This window comes from Saccopteryx bilineata, chromosome 1 (genome assembly GCF_036850765.1).
Source record: "Saccopteryx bilineata isolate mSacBil1 chromosome 1, mSacBil1_pri_phased_curated, whole genome shotgun sequence".
In the NCBI taxonomy this organism is placed as follows: Eukaryota; Metazoa; Chordata; class Mammalia; order Chiroptera; family Emballonuridae; genus Saccopteryx; species Saccopteryx bilineata.
The window spans coordinates 74,857,968-74,872,524 of record NC_089490.1 but is presented as its reverse complement, the minus strand read 5'-3'; positions in this window follow the sequence as shown (position 1 = coordinate 74,872,524).

The following is a 14,557-nucleotide window of genomic DNA, read 5'->3' as shown; positions in this document are numbered from 1 at the left end:
GAGGGGAACAAAGAAAACTAGATAGAAGGTGACAGAGGACAATCTGACTTTGGGTGATGGGTATGCAACATAATTGAATGACAAGATAACCTGGACATGTTTTATTTGAATATATGTACCCTGATTTATTGATGTCACCCCATTAAAATTAATAAAAATTTATTTATAAAAAGAAAATACGGGGTTGGAAGGCTCCTGTAATTGCTGCTGGCAAGAACAAAGCATGCCCAAAAACCGCATCTTGCTTTATTTATAGGGCAAAGCAAGGCCATTAGCAAATCAATGAGATCTCTGATCATGTTTTCAAGGCAACCCATGATTTTTACCAAGTGCAGAAAATCCCCACTATACATATCATCTTAACTTTACACCAAACAAAGGATAGAAGAAACTTGCCTCCAGTCCTTACAGGGAACATAGGGAGTAGTATAAATAATCCAGCACCACAGCTTAACAGCCTTTTGCAACCTAATCAGGCAAGTGAGGTGGGGGGTTGGGCAGACTGTCAGCTTACAGCCAATTCCCCACACCTCTGTCCCCCAAAAATCTAAACTCCAAAAACCCCTGTTCATTTTTTGGTCCCCAACAGGCATATATTTCTCTGGAATACCATAGGCACACCTAGAAATCCATGCTATGAGAACCATGCTCTAACATCATTCAGAAGATGATTTATGTTTGCCCTGCAGTTGTTAATAAGTATTTTGTCCCAGCACAAGTTCACTGGATGGTGAGCCATTTAGGTAGGGGGAGTATATTTTTGAAAGGCAAAAAAATAAAATAAAATTTAGTACATAAATAAATGACTCTCTAGGGTAGAGCTTGCAAGTTTGTAACGTGCCTTAGGTATGTTTGGGACTGTTTCACAGAGTTGGTACATAGGAGAAATCTTACCTAGAATAAACTACAAAAAATCCCATTACATTATTCAATTTAAGCCTTCCTCAGCCCCTTAGATGGCTATTATCCACAATTTGTTGATGAGAAAACTGAGGGTTCAGGTTGTTAAGTATCTCACTCTGTGTAAAGAGTGAACAAGGGGGTAGTTCTGGATCACAAACTCAGTTTGTTCCTCACATGTAACTTACCTTCCCTTTCCCTTGGTTCTTAAGATTTGTACAAATTGCATAGTATTTCAAAATGAGTTATTGAACTATCCTATCCAGTTCTAGAGCTTTTACAACCGACACTTTGCTAAATAATATGGTTAATTATACAAACCATTGTTAAAATGTGTTCAAAAAGTTTGCCGTTGAATATTTTTCTAATGTTTAGAACAAATCATTAAGACAGTTTCAAGCACCACTACATACAGAGTTTTGTTGAGTTGTCTCTGAGTTTTGACTGACAATGATATAAACTAGACTGAGATGACCTGTATTTAAAGACTGAGTAAACACCTGTCCATAAGCAAGGCAGCTGAGTAGGTGTCAGGCCAGTAGCCACGGTCACCATCACAGTTGCCTGGCCCATGCAGGTTTGCATTTGATTTGGACAGAAGGTAATGAAACAACAGAGCCAAGAACTGGTGGGCCATTACCTTTAATTGTAGCTTGCACCCAGCAGGCGAGAAAATACACACTGTGGGAAAACACTTCCCTGTTCCGTTCAGGGCTCCCAAAGCCACTGACTCATCCGAGTATTCCTAGAATCAAAGGTTTCTACGTCACCAGCCTTATTCACCTCTGTTCCCCATCTCCTTTTCTCTGCACAAACTGGCTTCTCCTTCAGCACTCTGCCATCTTGGCTGTCTCTCTTCTGCAAGCTAATAGTAGGAACCGATAGAGAGAGAGAGAGAGAGAGAGAGAGAGCGCCCCTGGTGTAAAGCCAGTATCCACGGCCACCATCAGAGCTGCCTGGCCCATGCAGGTTCACATTGGATTCAGACAGTCGGTGTTGGGCAGATAAAATATATTATGCTCACTTTGTTAAAGATGGTGCTGCCCACATGGAAGCCCATTGCCCAGGTGATATTAATGTGTGTTGGGGCGGGATGTGGGCAGGCAGGATCCTTATAGCCTGGGGCTTGATTTTAGGACTAAGCCTTTCCCATCCTTTTTGATGTGGGGTGGTGCAATCCCATCATGCCCCAAATAAGTGACTTTGTATCAGAGACTTCCCTATTTTGTATATTGGATTAAAGGTTTTGATTTCTACACTATAAAATGGGGACAGAATGGGAGCTTGCTCTCTCGGTTCCTGTGATTAGCGACTGTTTGAATCCAATGCGAACCTGCACGGGCCAGGCTGCTGTGATGGTGGCCGCGGCCACTGGTTTTACAGTCGGTAAAGAAACAACGGAGCCAAAAACTGGTGGGCTATCATCTTTAATCCTAGCTTGCAACCAGCGGGCAAGTAAAAACACTCACTGGGCTCCAAAACCCACTCATTCAGTGTTCACAAAGCTACTGACTTATCTTAGTTTCCTAGAATCAAAGGTTTCTAGCTCATCAGACTTATTCACCTCTGTTCCCCATCTCCTTCCTTGTCCCTGCACAAACTCTACACAAACTGGCCTCTCACTCAGCACTCCACTATCTTGGCTGCTTCTCCTGGTCTCCTCCACATGGCCTTTCTCTGCTATCCTCTCTAATGCTAATCTCAGGAACCGAGAGAGCGAGAGCAAGCTCCTGGTCTGCCCCACTTTATAGTGCAGAATCAAAACCTTTAATCCAATATACAAAATAGGGAAGTCTCTAATACAAAGTCTCTTATCTGAGGCATGATGGGATTGCACCACCCCACATCAAAAAGGGTGGGTAAAGCTTAGTCTTAAAATCAAGCCCCAGGCTACAAGAATCCTGCCTGCCCACAGCCTGCCCCCAACATACATTAATATCACCTGGCCGACGAGCTTCCACGTGAGCAGCACCATCTTTAACAAAGTGAGCATAATATATGTTATCTGCCCAATGCCTGGTCTGCTCCATTTTATAGTGTACAAATCAAAACCTTTTTTTTTTTTTTTAACTTTTTTTTTTTTTTTTTTTTTATTTTTCTGAAGCTGGAAACGGGGAGAGACAGTCAGACAGACTCCCGCATGCGCCCGACCGGGATCCACCCGGCATGCCCACCAGGGGTGACGCTCTGCCCACCAGGGGGCGATGCTCTGCCCCTCCGGGGCGTCACTCTGCCGAGACCAGAGCCACTCTAGCGCCTGGGGCAGAGGCCAAGGAGCCATCCCCAGCGCCCGGGCCATCTTTGCTCCAATGGAGCCTTGGCTGCGAGAGGGGAAGAGAGAGACAGAGAGGAAGGAGGGGGTGGGGGTGAAGAAGCAAATGGGCGCTTCTCCTATGTGCCCTGGCCGGGAATCGAACCCGGGTCCCCCGCGCGCCAGGCCGACGCTCTACCGCTGAGCCAACTGGCCAGGGCCAAATCAAAACCTTTAAGCCAATATACAAATAAGGAAGTCTCTGATACAAAGTCACTTATCTGAGGCATAAATGGGATTAATTCCTCTTAAGAGTACACCACCCCACATCATGCAACAGTCAAAGGTGTAGGGAAAAGCTTAGTTTTGAAAAGTTCTTAGTGTTAAAAGGGCAGGAAAGGCTTAGTCTTAAAACTAAGCCTTCGGCTATAATGACTTTGCCGGTTTACAGCCTGTCTCCCACACCCAATGCAAACTATAAGCGAGCAAACATATGTATCACATTTACAAACTTATTTGACAGACAGTCCTCAACCCTGTGCTTCGTCTCCTGCAATACCAAAGAACCAATTTATCTCTGGAGTTTGAAGTTCATCTCTATTCTGCTGTATTCCTGCAGAGAACACCAAAAGTAATAAAAATAATAATATATTTTTGCCTTTTCTATGCCTCCTGATAAGTCAGTTTTTGTTTCTAATTTGGAAACACTTAAATCCTGAACAGAATTAAATTCCAATTATGCATTCAGTTACTTTTTATTCCTTAAAAGTATCTTTCCTTCCCCTGAGTTTGTAGTAGAAGGCTGATAAAGTCCTACTTATGTGTGCAATTTTATTAAATTAATATATATTCAATCAAAACATTTAGATATGATTACTCTTCATAATATGTAATTTGTTTCCTTTGAGAATCATTTATTCTTCCAAAAAATAACTTTTATGACATACAATAGCAAAAGATTGAATACATGGATAGACACTTTCATTATGAGAAAATATAAATGCTTATTAAAAGTATGGACTTTCCCCATAAGAACTTCTTAAATATGAGTTCTTAAAAGATAATAAAAAAGAATTTCATAAAAGTATTAAAATTTGTGACAGTTTAAACTAAAATAAGATTCTTATATGAAAATGGTTCTTTTGTTTATATCTTCAGATTCATTGTCACTTTATTGTTTTGGCTGCTAGCTATGACCTAGTTTTATTTGTTTTTATGATTTATTTATTTTTAATCTTATGACAAAATACAAAATACTGAATATTTACTTTAAATAATAATTAATATTTTATATGTACTATACTAAAAAAATAGGTGAGTATCAATGAATATAAATTTGGAGAAGTGATTGAGGCAGAAAGACATTTGGCTCATTCCGGGAGGCAGGATGGTAAGAGCAAAAACAGGGAAGGAAGGCTGCACACAGAAGGGAAGATTAAACGATAATTGTTGGGCAGATAAAATATATTATGCTCACTTTGTTAAAGATGACGTTGCCCACGTGAGGCCGTCGCCCAGGTGATATTAATGTGTGTTGGGGATCGTTGTAGCCTGGGGCTTGGTTTTGGGATTAAGCCTTTCCCACCCTTTATGAGGTGGGGTGGTACAATCCAATCATGCCTCAGAGAAGTGACTCTACTAGAGACATCCCTATTTTGTATATTGGATTAGAGGTTGTGAAGCTACAATATAAAATGGGGGCAGAACAGAGTTTGCGCTCTTGGATCCTGAGGTTAGCATGAGAGAGCAGAGAGAGTAGAGCCAGCAGCGGAAGGAGGCCACGTGGAGGAGGCCAGGAAAAGCAGCCAAGATGGCGGAGTGCTGAGTGAGATGCCAGTTTGTGTAGAGTTTGTATCTGGGATAAGGAAGGAGATGGGGAACTGAGGAGAATAAGGCTGGTGAGCTAGAAACCTTTGATTCTAAGAAACTCGGATAAGTCGGTGGCTTTGTGAGCACTGAATGTGAGTGGGAGTGGGTTTTGGAGCCCAGTGTGTATTTTTACTTGCCCGCCGGGTGCAAGCTAGAATTAAAGACTATGGCCCATCAGTTTGTGGCTCCGTTGTTTCTTTGCCGACTGTCCGAATCCAATGCGAACCTGCATGGGCCAGGCTGCTGTGATAGTGGCCCTGGCCCTGCCTGCTGGCTTTACAATAATCAAGGGCAAGACATAGCATGTAGAGGTTTTTAGATTTCATTGTCCATATGCTAGGAGGCTACTCAAGGCTCAATCCAGCCTGAGCCGTAGTGGTGCAGTGAATGCGGTGTTGACCTGGAAAGCTGAGGTTGCCCGTTCAAGACCCTGGGCTTGCTGGGTCAAAGCACATATGAGAAGCAACTACTCTGAGTTGATGCTTCCCGTTCCTTCCCCACCTTCTTTCTCTTTCTATCCTCTTAAAAAATCTCAATAAGAATCTTTAAAAAAAACCCCAAAAACATGGCTCACTCTGGCTGCTCTGTGATGAGCGAGACTAGAATCAGGGTAGTGAAGATGATAGTTTGAGCTAGCTTTCTGTGCAATGGGTGGTAAGGTCTGGTTAGATTCTAGAGATATAAAGACTTATGGATATACTCTTGAAAGGTTCATGTGTTGTTTATACTATACCCCACTTGCTTTATCATTTGCTTCTCTCTCTCTTTCTGTCTCTCTTTCTGTACATATATATTTTCCTCTGAACTATTTGAAGGTAAATTATATTCATTACATCATGGCCCTTATAAGTTTTTCAGTGTGTATTTCATAAGAGTAGGGGTCATCCCTTACATAATCACAGTTTCAATTTTAGTAAATTTATCATTGATACAATATCTAATTTTATCTGATTCATCGTTTGTATTCCAATATTTTCCATTGACCTAGTAATGTCCTTGATATTATCATTTCCCTCTTGTACAGGATCCAGAATTGCATTTAGTTGTCATGTCTCTTTAGGATCCTTTAATATGTAATATTTCAACAAATTTTATTTTTCATGTATATATTTTTAAGGTAGAGACAACTGACAGGACTGAGCATTCATACAGATAAACTTTAGTCTTTGAGGGAATTGAGGATTATTCTAAAATTCTGACTTGAGAAACTGTAAGGATCACATTTCTTGGGATAACTAATACGGCAAAGACAAGCTACAGGTGGTAAGAATAAAAACCACTACAAAGATGACTCTTTGTGAAAGAGACTTCTAGTACCCACCCATAATTTAGTCTCCTCTCCAGCACACACAGGTTTCTACTTCCTCACAATTTTCCACCTCTTATAGATGATCAAACCAGGAAAAGGCATCTGACCTGGGCCTATGTAGTCATTTTTGGCTAATGGATTGTAAGCTAGCATGATGGTATCACATCCCAGGCAAAGCACTCTCTTCTTCTGTTTCATTGACCAGGAGGCTTCATGTTTCAGAATATGCAACTGCAGGATGGTAGAGACTCACTCAGTCTAGATCACTGAGTTGTCACATGAAGAATTTTTACCCCCCAAAATTGCCACAGTAGACTTTGCACACACAAATAAACATTAGCTATGTTAATCCACTGAGATTTGAGTGTTGATTGCTGCCTAGCCTTTCTTAACTGAGTCATCATTAGACATTCAAATGAAAATGGTAAGTAGACATTTTTAAGTATATATAAGATTCTGGAGTTGAAGTCAAGTCAGGTCTGGGAATGTTTGGAAATCACCAACATGTAAAAATGATATTGTGAAGCAAGAGCTTCCTTCACACAGTATAGAGGTAGATAACTGATTAAACTGTGATCGATTGATTGATACATACATACACTAATAAAGACTTAGTTCTCAACTACTTCTCATAGATGATCAAACCAGGAAATGGCACCTGACCTAAGCCAGCCACTTAGTCCTTCTGCAGAAGTTTTCAAACTAGAACTCAGAGTCAGTCTCTCTGAGGTGGTAGGAGTCAGAGACCAACAACTATGAAAGTCAAAAAGTCATGTTCCAAGCCACATAGATGAAAATATTAACAATGGGTGATATAAAAGTGGAAGTAAAGAGAAAAGAGAGATTCATAACAACATTCAATTCCTTAGTTTTCATTGTTCTTGAGGCCATTTCTTTTATATCTATTGAAATATCTGTTTATTGGAGTCAATAGAGCCAGTAATTAAAAGAGTCAATAGTTTCTGTTACTGGAACAGGCCAGGGTTCAAGTTGCCCATTGCTGCCAATCAATTACAGAGAGTGATGTGAATGGTATGAGAGAGCAATTTATTCAAATTGCCAGCTAGTGCCTGACCAGGCCGTGGCGCAGTGGTTAGAGCGTCGGACTGGGTTGTGGAGGACCCAGGTTCGAGACCCCGAGGTCACCAGCTTGAGCGTGGACTCATCTGGTTTGAGCAAAGCTCACCAGCTTGGACCCAAGGTCGATGGCTCGAGCAAGGGGTTACTCGGTCTGCCGAAGGCCTGCAGTCAAGGCACATATGAGTAAGCAATCAATGAACAACTAAGGTGTCAAAATGAAAAACTGATGATTGATGCTTCTCATCTCTCTCCGTTCCTGTCTGTCCCTATCTATCCCTCTCTCTGACTCTCTCTCTGTCTCGGAAAAAAAAATAAAATAAAATAAAAATTGCCAGCTAGCTGAGAAAGCAGGGGACTCATGTTCAAAAGAACTGCCTTAACATTCTTGTGATGCTGATGCTTTTATAGGGTTCAAGGGCAAAGTCCATGCAGTTAGTCACATAGCAATGTGCAGGAGGTGGGGGTTCAGTTGGCAGAAATGTCTCTCTGGCAAGTTCTTCTGATATTGACACAGGCCCAATTAGCATGGTCCTATTTGGTGTCCTTGGTAAATCTTCAAGACAACCAAGACTTAGTGCCTCTGAGACGATCTGCCTCCTGAAATTATCCGAGAAAAAAACTCCCTATTCTCTTAGGAGACAAAGTAAAGATTTAAGATTGGTGAACTAAGTTTCTAATTAATTTATAGGGCCTTAACTTTTCACAGAAAATTCTGTAGCTAGGCTTTGACAAACAACTATTATGATTTAAACTCCCCTGTCAGGTCCCTCCCCAGAGTAAACCTCTAAGGGGCTTCCCAGACTTTCTCATGAAGGTAATCTTCTTTTTGTATTTTAAAGGGGAAAACAAAGGAACTGCTAAGAGAGAATAGCAAGCAGATAGACTATTTCCTAACCCTTACATATATATCTCCTATTGATTACAACTAAAAGCTACTATTATTGAAGCCAGATTTCTAACTTTTGGGTTCCCCTGTATTCTCATACTCTCTTAATAAGTTTGAATGCAATTTCTATAACTTAAAGCACAAATAATATTGGATAGTAAATAGATATTGCCAAATTAATAAAACATTATGAATTTTTAACTTAAAAACCATTAATGCTTTTCTTGTTTTTATACTTTTATAAGTAAAAAGCATAATTTATTTCCTATCTTTATTCCCATTTAAAGTCTTACTCTTGTTATCTCTTGATGCATAAAAACCATGTATTGATACTTCATGTCTTAAAATGACAGTCAATTGAGGGTTGTTTTTTTCCCCCATAAATCTGCAATTTAGGTAAGGTTCCGTGGGGAAGGCTCATCTCTGTTCCACATGGTGTCACCTGGGAAACCTGACCAAGGACTTTAGCAACCACTCAGAGAAGCCCCACCCCCATGGCTGACAAGTGAGTGCTGTCTGTCAACTGACCTGAAGCTTCTCCTCATATGAGCCTTTCACAGATGGGATGGGATTCCACAAGTAAGCATACCAAGAGACAGATAGCCAAGCAAAGCCATACTACCTTTTATGACCTAACTTCAGAAGTCATGCAGTGTCGTTTTTGCCATTCTCTCCTAGTCAAAGCAATCACAAAAGCCTGCCAGGTTCAGGAGGGAAGTACATAGATGTCACATTTTGAAGGGGGAGTGGCAAGGCTATGGAATAGTATGAGAAATGAGAAATATTACTATGGCAATTTTGGAAATTTTAATCCACCACAAGTTCAAAATGGTTAATAGATACTATGTTTTTATATAACTAAGCTTATTGGTTTATAGAAGCAAGACCAGTATATTTAAACCACAGGGAAATTTATTTTAGTTGCAGATGAAAAGTATTTATTCATTCACTCACTCACTCATCTATTTATTCATTTATCAAAACAAAAAACAAAACTTTTTGAGAGACAAATATTCCTGATGCTGTTAGATGCTGATCAGGACCAAGTGTTAGCCAGTAAAATTTTAATATACAAGGGTGAGCAAAAGTAGGTTTACAGTTGTGAGTATGTGAAACACACACTTCATTCTTTTAGTATTAATTATTATAGTAATCATTTGTATTATAACTGTAAACCAATTTTTTCCCATATTCTACTATTTATTTACAGCCAGTATTTATTCTCATTGGGTCTGTGTTCATCGAGATAACTTGGTGCCCAGATTGTCAAATATTTTGAATATCATCCCTCTGCTTGGGAACCATCAAATCTCTAACCCTTCCGTCCAAAAAGACACACTAAGGGAGGAGATTATAATCGGGGTCATTCAATAGTATAAGTAGCACAAGAGGTTCAAGCTCTGAAACTGACTAAAATTTAACTTAGAGTTAATATCATGTAAGCACAACACATTGCTGCATTTGAGTGGTCTAATAACCTATATGTTTTCTCTTCTAATTCCTTCTAAATCTTACAGTTAAAGCCACTTAATCTTCACTTGAAAGTTCACTTCCATCTGAGATTCTGAAAGCAGTCTACATTGAAGAGCGTTAGGAGAAGCTCTAAATCAATTGGCATTAACTCAGCACAGTTTTTTTATACTTCCTCTAAGCTTTACACTGTGCAAGTCACCGATGACATAGTAGATAACCACAAAGATAAATAAACCACAGGCTTTGTACCATACATGAAGTGATTGTAGTCTAGTGCAGAGGTCCCTTAAATGTTGATATTCATAAGAATTGCCAGGGAGCTTCTTAAAACCATCGGACCTGGCCCCACTCCCAGAGGCTCTCGTTCATTAGTTCTCTAATTTAGGTGACTCAGAGTGAGTGATCTTTCTTGGGAAACATTTGTTTAAGGGTGAAGTGCAGAAGATATATTTTAAAATGACTTCACTTGCTATGTTTTCATAATGATTAAAATCATAGATTTTTGGCACTAAAATGTCTGGTTCTGAATCTACTACTACCACTTACTACTTGTGTGACTCTGGGGTTATTTAGTTTCTCTATATATCTAAAAAATCTTACCATGCTTAAGGAAATGAAATTAAGCTTACTGTTTTTGACTAACTTTGTTTTACTGAGAAGGTACTGTAACAACACGCCTCATTATAATAAAAAGGCTTGGGACTCGTCAGTCAAGGAGAAAATGGAGAGATCTAAAGTCTATATGGATGAAGAAGGAGATTTTAAAAGAGATGAACAAAATTACCTAATAAATAAGCTTGCTTAAAGTTTTCTCTGTTGTGTGCATGGAAGGTTTCCCAAAGAAAACTTCATAACACTTATACTACTAACTGATGTTTTTCAAGTTGGACTTGCTTTTGCAGGAAATGCCAGAGGTGCTGAGTCTTCTCAAAGTGGGCCATGCACAACAGAAGGGGTTGCTCAAGAGTACAGTCACATTTCTGTCATACAAGCAAAAGGCAAATAGACTGGCACATAATAAAACTCCAATAAATGGTAGTTGTTCTCCGAGCCCTGCTAGTTCTTCTTGTCTCTCCCCACCTAGACTGCCTTCTTCTCACTCTATCCGTAAGTATTCTAGTTAGTTTTCAAAAACCCCCTTAAATTCTTACTCTTTTCTTGGAACACACTCCTTTTGCAACTCCTGATATTAAAACTAAAACCTAATGGCACCACTTCCCTTATCAATTTCTCTCGCAGAGACCCATTCATTCAGTTGGTCATTCCCTTAACCAGTACTTAGCAAATACCCGATGCTGAGCCCTGGGCCAGGAATAAGAATAGGACAATGGAAAAAGTCATATCCCCTGCCTTCCAAGAGTTCATAATTAGGAAAGGAGCAGATATTTAACAGTTACAAGTATGTACCTAATTACAAATAGAATAAGTGATTGAAAACAGAAGTTCAGTGCTCTATGAAAATATACTGTACAAGTACCTATTCTAGCAGACAATAAAAAAGTCCCCCCAATTTAAAAATCTTCATTAAGACATAGAAAGGAATTAACATTTATATCACAGTTTGATATCTGATATGTAAAAGAGAAGCACAAAAGCATTTGAATAAGTGCTTGGAATCAGCAAAAACTATCTAAAAAATTTAATTAAATAAGAGGTAGTAGCCATTATTCTCATAATGCTATGTACTCTAAAAAAAACAACAACATGGATTAAACAATGATCATCTCCCCAAAAAGATATGTCTACATCCTAATTCCCAGAACCCATGAATATCACCTTATATGACAGAAGACTGCATATCACCTTATATGTAAAAGATGTGATTAAGTTAAGATTTTAGAGGAGGTGTGTAACTTGAATTGTCTGGGTGGTCCCTAAATGCAATCACACACCTTCTTGTAAATGTGAGGCAGAGAGTTTTGTGACCTAAGAGAATGAGGCAATGTGACCACAGGTATGGAGCCATGAGTCAAGGAACTCCTGGAGCCACTAGAAGGTGAAAGAGGCAAGGAATGGGTTCTCTTTTAAAGCCTTTGGAGGGAGCATGGCCTACTGACACTTGCATTTCAGACTTCTAGTCTTCAAAGAATAAATTTCTTTTTCTTTTATTTTCAATCATCCAGTTTGAGGTTTGTTACAGCAGCCACTGGAAACTAACATGAAAACCTTAAAGGGGAGAGGGTGATAGGGTCCTCCTAGTTACGACTCTATATAAAACACTGTTTTTAAAAATGACACCAGACATGAAATGTAGCATGCACCGGGTGCAAGAACAGATGTCGGAGACTTTCAGGAGTATAGATGATTCTTTATTGGCCAGTTTAACCTGCACAGGGGCGAATTCCCAAGATGTCTAGAGACACCGTACTCACAAGGAGCTGCAAATGGGAATCGCGCCTAACACTTACAGCTAAGTTCTTTTATAAGCTAAGCAAGCAAGCAGTTCATAGAAGCAGATGTGGCGGTTAGCTATTGGTTAATTCATACTTATGTAGCATAACAACCCAAATATGGAATGGAATTTTTCAAATCCTGCAAGCCTAAACACATATAGCACATATACTGTTATCAAGCTTAAACACACATACTGTTACTTTGTGGTCAGTGAGTCAGCATCTTGAACAACCTTGGGCATGGCATTCCTAACAAACAGGAGCAGGGCCTGCCTGTAACACTTAAGTTCCCTGTTCTATTAGTGCCTAGCCTACATCCTATTATTTTAAACATTCTGATCTTTTCTTGGTCCTTACATGAAACAGCCTAAGTTTTTCTGAGACTTAACCTGAAACTTTGGAGGGAGGTAAGAGATGAAATCAGAGCTATAGGTAAGTTCCAGTTAGGTCTCTGAGTGACACACTAAAGATCCAAAATGTCTCCGGACCCTCGGTAATCAAAGTGCAGTTCTTGGGGAGCAGCTCAGGCAGCAGCAGCACTACCTCACTGGTTCTTAGAAATGCAGAATTGGAGGCTATGTTCCAAACCTACTCAGACCGAATCTCCATTTTAATGAGATTCCTGAGTTATTTGGATGCACTCTAACATTGGAGAAACATACCTCTAGGGCAAGGCTATTGGGAGACTGTACATTATTTGAAGTAGATAAGTGACATGTTAATATTTGCAATTTAGGTCAACTAATCTGGTGGTATTACAAAGAACAGATTTAATGGGATAAAAATCAAGGCAGAGACAAGCAACTGCAATAATACTGGTAAGAGATTATGAAGTTTTGAATGAAGATGTTGGTAACAGAGATGGAAAAATAATAACACAATTTTAAGAAATATTTGGACCCTGGTCTAATACATACTAATGCCACTTACACCTAGATTCTGTAACATGTCACAGTTCTTTGTGTTTCTATTTCTAAAAGGATCTTAAAATGAGATTCTCCTTGTCAAAGTTTCTGTTGAAGCACTGACAGATGACAGGATACCCAAGGGAGTATGAGAGAGATTCTCTCCTTCATGTGCAGGCTGACAAAAGAAATGTATTCAAGAAACTGGTAGTACATGATTCTCTGAACCTTCAACCAGAACAAGGATATAAAAAAACTATCAGAGAATTATAGGAGAAGCTTCTATGGAGGGCTTCCACTGTGTTGTGAGTACCCAACCTCTGTGGGGAATAGGTATAGATGAGTATGACCTTTTAACCTGAAGTCTATTGAGGGGTTCAGCAAGGAGACTGTGGAAGAACTTTGAAATGTGTTTTCTGCAATTGAAAAATGCAAAGAAGGCCCTGGCTGATTGGCTCAGTGGTAGAGCGTCGGCCTGGTGTGCAGGAGTCCTGGGTTTGATTCCCGGCCAGGGAACACAGGAGAAGCGCCCATCTGCTTCTCCACCCCCCCCCTCCTTCCTTTCTGTCTCTCTCTTCCCCTCCCTCAGCCAAGGCTCCACTGGAGCAAAGTTGGCCTGGGCGCTGAGGATGGCTCTGTGGCCTCTGCCTCAGGCGCTAGAATGGCTCTGGTTGCAACAGAGCAATGGCCCAGATGGGCAGAGCATCGCCCCCCTGGTGGGCATGCCGGGTGGATCCCGGTCAGGCGCATACGGGAGTCTGTCTGACTGCATCCCCGTTTCTAACTTCAGAAAAATACAAAAAAAAGTTTTAAAAAAATTAAAAAAAAAAAAGAAAGATGCAAAGAACTAGTGTTGTATTGATGAAAAAAAAAAAAAAAAAAAAAGCTTAAGCAGACTGTCAACTGAGGTCTGACTCTCCCTTCACTCCAGAAAATTTAGAAGCGAAGAGGATGACTGTTTGGTGGTAGAGCCAGGAGATTGCTATCGTTTAGGACTGTCCTTCCTTCCTAAAACTTATCAGGGTGAAAGATGTACGCCAGAGAGAAGAGAGCTGGAGTTCTGCGACTGATGTCAGTTTTAGGCAGTTGAAACCCATATTCACTCTGTGTGAGGTGGTCTCAACACAGAAGTTTGCTCTTGGTAGGCTATAGTTGTCTACTTTCAGAGTCTCAAGCTATGAGAGGATGTTATACCATGTCTGCTTTTATAAAAGAAAGTCTGTAGGTGGGATATAAAACTGAGACTTAGGGGAATAGATAAAAGTGAAGTGGTTACCAGGGGGAGGAAGTTGTGGGGGAGAGGAATAAAGAGGGACAAATATACAGTGATGGAGAAGGATTTGATTTTGGGTGATGGGTGCACAACACAATAAAAAAAAAAGATTGTGCTATGTTTATGGCAGCATTGTTCACAATAGTGAAGATCTGGAAACAGCCCAAGTGTCTGTCAGTGGACGAGTGGATTAAAAAGCTGTGGTACATATATACAAT